A 7,922-nucleotide genomic window follows, 5' to 3' on the forward strand; every position below is an offset into this window, starting at 1 on the left:
TCTGCACAGCAACCCTGGCCTTCCTTGGTGGTCTCCCATCCAAATACTGGACAAGGCTGATGCTATTTAGTTTCTGAGATCTGATCAGACCGGGCTAGCCTGAGCTATCCAAGTCAGGACAAGAGACATTCAGAGGTGGTTTGCCATTGCTTGCCTCTGCGTAGTGACCCTGGACTTCCTTGGCGGTCTCCCATCCAAGTACTAGCCAGGACCAACCCTACTTAGCTTTTGAGATCTGGAGAGCGGGCTAGCCTGGGCCATCCAGGTCAGGGCAGCTTCTCCTAGCAACCCCTTAAAGTCCTCCCTGGCCAGAATGTCCTACCAGATTCAGTACAAAGCAGCTTTTCATGTTCGAGGTGGAGTGTTTTACAGTAGCAGAATAAAGCAGAAACCATTAGCATTTGCCCTTTAATCAGATTAAATGATTAATGGTTGCAAGTTGTGTAACTCTGCTTCACAAAAATGCTGCAAGGTTAGTGGGCACAGGGGAAGGGACTTGCCGAAGGGCCCAGAGTGAGCTTCATAGCTGAGCAGATGTTTGGAGCTGAATTTCTTTATACTTGAACGGGAGACCCCCAAGGAACATCAAGGTTGATACCCAGAGGTAAGCAATGACAAACCACCCTTGAACGTCTCTTGCCCTGAAAACTCCATGAGGGTTCATCGTAAGATGGCTGCTACTTGACAGCACTTTGTACCAGTTAACTCAGTAGGTACCAATTCTGGCACCACCTCCCAAGAAGGGAGAGAGGGCAGGAAGGGTTGTGTCAGCGTTTGGCTCTCATGGCCTTTTCTTACATGCCCAGGGTAATGTTGATAGCCACTTTTGGGTCAGGAAGCAATTTTCCTCCAGGCAAGATTGGCCAGGGATTCTGGAGGATTTTTTTGGGTATCTTCTGGACATGGGATAGGGGTCAATGGGGGTGTGGGGGGAAGGTAGTTGGGAATTTCCTGCATTGTGCAGGGGGGTTGGACTAGATGACCATGGTGGTCCCTGCCAACTCTATGAATCTATGATTCTATATCCCCTTTTTGGGGATGGGCTGTGGCTCAGCAGAATAGCTTCTGCTTTGCATGAAGAAGGTCCCAGGTTCAATCCCCAGCACCTCCATTTGAAGGGACCAACAGTAGGTGGTGGGAAAGACTTCAGCCTGAGACCCTGGAGAGCTGCTGCCAGTCTGAGGAGACAATACTGCCTTTCATGGACCAAGGGTCTGATTCAGGAGAAGGCAGTTTCATGTGTATGAACAAGCTTGATCCTGGGCAGAGCCATAGCCAGTCCATATAACCCCATGTATCCCTTATGTGCATTGCTCCTATATGTACAAGTGTCATGTATACACAGTCTTTGAAGTTGGAATTCCAGGCTGGTAGAGGATGCCATTGAAATCAGAAGCTAGGTGTTGTCCCACAAGGCCATAGAAGCCCCACCATGACCTTACCGCATGGGAATTCCCCCATAGCATGTAATTATGATATCATTTCACATTACATACGATCAAAAAGTAAGTGGCGGAAGTGAGTTTGGTACTTTTGAACCACCAATACGGTGTTGCTCATATTATAACAGCCAGCGTGGCACAGTGGTTAAGAGCGGCGGACTCTAATCTGGAGAACTGGGTTTTTTTCTCCACCCCTCCATATGAAGTCTGCTGGGTGACCTTGGGCCAGTCACAGTTGTGCCAAAAAAACAAAAAAAATCCAGTAAATTTCGGATTCGGGTTTACTGAGCCTGATTTTTTTGGGTAATCCCGAAATAAGGCAAATACCCATACCAGTAAATATTGGTATTCGGCTTATTTCTGGGTTCATAGTCTATGGGGAAAAATTTTCGAAGCTCCTGTGAGGGCATTTTTGAGGGAGATTTCCCAAATTTTCAGGGTAGCTTGAAGCTACTCTCCTTGCATGTACCCCGATGTTTGGTGAAGATTGGCTCAGGGGGTCCACTTTTATGGACTCCCAAAGGGCTCACCCCATTCCCTATAGAAAAACATTGCAAAGTTCACACAAGAAGACACCAAACTGCACCCCACAAATCCTCTCTCTAAATTCAACAATGTGAATGATGACGATGATAACAAAGCAGTGTCCCCAAACATCGAATCACCCCCTCTTTTCAGATAAAAGCCAGCAAGATCTGAAGCAGAGAAAACCCCAAAATCCAAACAATGCAACTTTGAACAGCAAGCCATAGAGAACTGAAAGCAGGGCATCCCACCCAAAAACGTTGATATCTCAAACCCTTCGAGGTCTTCTCCTTCAGGCAGCAGGTAGGAAGGAATCTAATCTAAGCGGCAGGTTGTAATCCAGAAGGTCAGGATGAGGCACCAGGATCAAGAGGAAGAATCAGACAGCAGGAGCGAAAGCCAAGCTATGCCACCAAACTCACTGAAACTGCCTAGTTTGGGAACCAAACCTGCTTTTATAGTCTTTGGCCAACCCAGAAAAGCTTGAAAATAATTCCAGCCAAAAAAACACCTTCTGTGATTGGTGAAAGAACACAGTTCTTCTTTACCTGGGTTCCTATTGGCCACTGAGAATTCCTGGCCCTCCTCCCTCCGCCTCTCCAAGTTGTCCTCTATTGCAATCCAGGTAGATTGCACCAGCTGGCTTTGCAGCAATGCAAAATGCGTTGCTGCCATTGGCCACATGGGAAGCTCCAGTGAGCCTTCCTATTGGCCACTACAGCATGCCTGTTCTCTCCCTCCTGCTGCCCTGGAAACCAGCCAGGGGGCAGGAATAGGAAGAAAGGAGATAGCTCTCCTTTAAACACAACAAGGGCCACAAAAGGGAGACTCTGCAGAAGGCAAATAGCCGAAACCCGAATCGCCTATTCGGCTTCGGGCAGATTCCCATGTTTTGGTAATTGGTCAACCCAAAACCCGAATATTGCCGAAACGTCAATAATTTCGGGTTTATTTTCGGTTCGGGTATATCGATATGCATGACCCTACTCTGAACTCTCAGCCCCACCTACCTCACAAGGTGTCTGTTGTGGGGAGGTAAAGGCGATTGTAAGCCGCTTTGAGACTCGTTAAAGGTAGAGAAAAGCAGGGTATAAAATTCTTCTTCTTCCTCTTCTTCCTCTTCTTCCTCTTCTTCCTCTTCTTCCTCTTCGTCTTCCTCTTCGTCTTCCTCCTCCTCCTCCTCCTCCTACTACTACTACTACTACTACTACTACTACTACTACTACTACTACTACTACGTGATGAGTAATAACCCTGAATCTCTAGGGCGTACTTTGCGATCGGACAACCCACATTGTAGGGACAATCCAGTTATCCCTCTCTTTCCTACTTTTCACTTAGAATCGGAATTTTCCCATCAACGGGCCAACAATCCCAGGGGTGGAACCTGGACCCCCAATCCGCGCTCAAGCAAACACTGAAGTTATTTGAGAAATAAAATTTGGGGCGGGCGGGGAGCTTAAAACCGCTGTGCTTTCCTAAATATTATAGCTATTATAGCCTGTAATTGAGGAAAATATTTCCAGTAACACCTCAATATAATTTAAGGACTATCCAAAATGAAATTTAAAAAATGCCCTTTTCTGCGCCGGTAATGAGTTAAAGTACCGCTTTTCTGAGACTCCCTCTTCGAACGTTGGCATTTAACGAGCAGCAATCAAGCGGGTACTTGAGAGGGAGGCGGGCAAACGGTGGTGTAATTATGCACCCTCCAATTGGGTAAAATGGGAAATTGCCAATAGGGTGGAAAATAATGTGCGTGTGTGTGTGTGTGTTTCCCCCCCTTTAAGAGTCCTATAATTTTTTTTTTAAAACCCCGACTCGGTATTTATGTTCTGTTTGCAATACAGCAGAAGCGGTAAGACTAATGAAAGGGGAAAGGGCGGGGGGGAGAAAGCAGAATGGTTACTTCTCCATCAAGAATCAGCTTGAAAAAAAATACATATTGTGAAAGGGGTCGGAGGAGGATTGAAAAACTGATCTTTAAATGCTTAGAAACAGGCTGGTGCGGGGAGTCATAAAAGGTGAGAAAAGACTCTAAATTCTAAGCGTGGCGGAGGCCTGCTGGTAGCAATTTGGCTGCCCTCAAAACACAAATTTCTTCAGTCCTGGGGTGGGCTCTAGTCAGGGAGGGGGACGGGTTCTGCAGGTTTTCATGTCTTGTTTCAGGAGGAAGCAGTTTCTCCTCAAATACTATTATGAATGTGTTGGGTGTCTATTGGCTAGGGCGTGTGTCATCGCAATCACCCATCTCTTCCATCTAGCTGTATCTGAAGAAGAAGAGTTGTTTTTTATACGCCGACTTTCTCTACCACTTAAGGGAGAATCAAACAACTGCAGAAGCATTGTCCTGCCTGTGTTTCACAGCACCCAATATAACAGGCCTGCTCCTCTGATCCTGGAGAGAATAGGTATGCATCATGACTAGTATCCATTTTGACTAGTAGCCATGGGGCGAAAATTCATGGTCGCTTTAGCCTTCTTTATTCCCTGTTTCAGCCAGGATTCAGCCAGGATCAAACGCACATTCGGTGAAACTCATGCGTTCGATCCTGGCTGAATCCTGGCTGAAACAGGGAATAAAGGAGGCTAAAGCGACCATGCGTTTTTGCCCATGGATAGCCCTCTCCTCCATAAGAACACAAGAAGGGGAGGGGCTGTGGCTCAGTGTTAGAGCATCTGCTTTGCATGCAGAAGGTCCCAGGTTCAATCCCCGGCATCTCCAGTTAAAGGGACTAGGCAGGTAGGTGATGTGAAAGACCCCCGCTTGAGACCCTGGAGAGCCGCTGCTGGTCTGAGTAGACTGTGCTGACTGTGATGGACCAGGGGGTCTGATTCAGTATAAGGCAGCTTCATGTGTCCATGTGTTCAAGAACATAAGAAAGGCCATGCTGGATCAGGCCATCAAGTCCAGCAGTCTATTCCCACCCTGGCCAACCAGGTGCCTCCAGGAAGCCCAAAAGCAAGACGACGGCAGCAGCATTCTCCTGCCGGGTCCAGCTGTGTCAGCCTCCAAGCCAGGCCATACGGAGGTAGCAGCAGATATAGGGTGGCCAGGTCCCTCTTTGCCATTGGTGGGAGGTTTTTGGGGCGGAGCCTGAGGAGGATGGTGTTTGGGGAGGGACTTCAATGCCATACAGTCCAATTGCCAAAGCGGCCATTTTTCTCCAGGCGATCTGATCTCTATCGGCTGAAGATCAGTTGTAATAGCAGGAGATCTCCAGCTATTACCTGGAGGTTAGGAAAACAGTACAGGATAATATATATACACGAAGTGCAAATTTTATGAGCTACTGAGATGAAACAAGGACCATATACATAACACATACAAAGCACAAATATATACAATATCTACAATCCGCATAAAGCAGAAATGATTCCAAAGGTCTCAACAGAGTACCAGGTAAGTATTAGTATTGTAATCTTTGTGTATAAAGTCCATATAAAGCCACAATCATCAGTGAATACGGCTGTTTCAGATCCACAGCAGTGGAAATCTTTCTTCAGTCCTTCAAGAAAGTGCTGTTATACATTCATAATTCCTTCCCATACAGGGTAAGTACAATTTGTTTCAATCAGACGTTAGCAAAGTACATCACATAGTGCAGCAAGTCTCTTTTCTGCCTTATGCGGATTGTATATATTGTATATATTTGTGCTTTGTATGTGTTATGTATATGGTCCTTGTTTCATCTCAGTAGATCATAAAATTTGCACTTTGTGTATATATATTATCCTGTACTGTTTTCCTAACCTCGTGGTATTAGTACAGAGGTGCCTTTTTTCTCCCCATTACCTGGAGGTTGGCAACCCTAAGCAGATGCCAGGAGCCAAGCTGGGTCAGGACACGTCAGAGGCGGTGGTGGACTCTGGGATTGGCTCCCTGGCTGCGCTGCTGCCGAAGTGGACACCGGGGTCGCTCTGGGCTCTAAGGTAAGTGGGAGTGGGGATATGAGATCCCCCCTGTGATTTTCACAGGCCCCCACCTGTATAAGAAGAACAGTTCATTTTTATATGCCGATTTTCTCTCCCATTTTAAGGAGAATTTAACCGGCTTATAATAATAGGAGGAGGAGGGGTTGGTTTTTATATACTGACTTTCTCTGCCACTTAAGGAAGATTCAAACCGGATTCCAATCACCTTCCCTTCCCCTCCCCACAACAGACACTCTATGAGGTAGGTGGGGCTGAGAGAGCTGTGACTAGTCCAAGGTCACCCAGCTGCCTTCGTGTGTAGGAGCGGGGAAACAAATCCAGTTCACCGGATTAGCCTCCGCCGCTCATGGGGAGGAGTGGGGGAATCGAACCCTGTTCTCCAGCTCAGAAAACAGCAAGGTACAAATTCAGTGCTAAAAATCTAATGACCTAAAACCTTATGTTTTCAAAAATTACTAGCAAATAGATAAAATTCTATATAAAACAATATAAAGCATAGATCTTTAGTCGCTACAGTTCTTTATCATTACCACCCACCCTTTTCTTGTTTCAAGCTTTGACCACATGAGCACAAAATTTGTCCACTTGCTTTGAAATAATGGGATCTTTGTCAATTAATAGCTTTTCCAACCATACCCATTCTGAGCATTCTGGGAATTTAGCTAGTAAAGTAGAAACAAACTTAGCCCTCAATCCATTGTAGGAATGCCTTACAATCTCCTTCCCTTCCTCTCCCCACAACAGACACCTGGTGGGGTAGGTGGGGCTGAGAGAGCTCTAAGAGAACTGTGACTAGCCCAAGGTCACCCAGCTGGCTTCATGTGGAGGAGTGGGGAAACCAACCCGGTTCACCAGATTAGCGGCTGCCGCTCACATGGAGGAGTGGGGAATCAGACCCGGTTCTCCAGATTACAGTCCGCCGCTCTTAACCACTACACCACGCTGGTTCTCCTATAGTCTAGTAGCCAAATTTGGCCCCATCTGCGGATATTTAAATCTGTGAATTGGGGCCATGGAGAAAGAAAACAGATTTTCCTGTCAACTTGCAGGCTTGCTGAAAAATCTTAAAAGTATGAAAAAAATGGAGGGCGTTTTGGGTGTGTTTGTGTGTGTGTGTGTGTGTTGGGGGGGGCAACATTTATTTGACTGTAAACAATTCATTAAAATAACCTGCTAAGTCTCACACAAGTGGATTTTTGAAGGTTGCTCCCATCGACTTACTTTCCATCCAAAGTCAATTTGGGTATGAATGTGCTGCATTGTGCCTGTAATGGCAAACAGCTTCTCCAAAGAGACATTTATTCCGCCGGCATAGATTCCAACTAGACAGCAATGATGCATTACAAATATATAATTATTTGCACTAATATTTGAGCAGGTGGAATGGATTAGTACACAGTCAACAGTACAGTGCTGATAACATGTATTTTTCTATATTAATATGTACTGTGCAACATGTATTAAAATGGTCAATAATTCATTTCCACAGAGTTAGCAGTATTTATGTTGCTGAGTTCTGGAGGGGGGAGGGCGTTGCGGGGCCAGCGGAGCAAATAGGGGAAATGCGCACATTGGCTTAACTTTTAAAAATATTTAAAGATCAGAAATTTTCCATGGTGGGGGAGGGATGGAGAATAAAGAAGGGAATTCTGTTTCTGTTTTTGTTAAGATACTAGTAAAGTTCATAGAACCATTGAAGCATAGAGTTGGAAGGTACCACCAAGGTCATCTAGTCCAACACCCTGCACAATGCAGGAAATTCACAACTACTTCCCCCCCTACAGCCCCCCCAGTGACCCCCTACTCCATGCCCAGAAGATGGCCAAGATGCCCTCCCTCTCATCATCTGCTTAAGGTCATAGAATCAGCATTGCTGACAGATGGCCATCTAGCCTCTGCTTAAAAACCTCCAGGGAAGGAGAGCTCACCACCTCCCAAGGAAGCCTGTTCCACTGAGGAACCGCTCTGATAGAAAATTCTTCCTAATGTCTAGATCAGGGTCAAATGTTCAAGGTCAAA

The sequence above is a fragment of the Euleptes europaea genome, chromosome 6, assembly GCF_029931775.1.
Source record: "Euleptes europaea isolate rEulEur1 chromosome 6, rEulEur1.hap1, whole genome shotgun sequence".
Taxonomy (NCBI): domain Eukaryota; kingdom Metazoa; phylum Chordata; class Lepidosauria; order Squamata; family Sphaerodactylidae; genus Euleptes; species Euleptes europaea.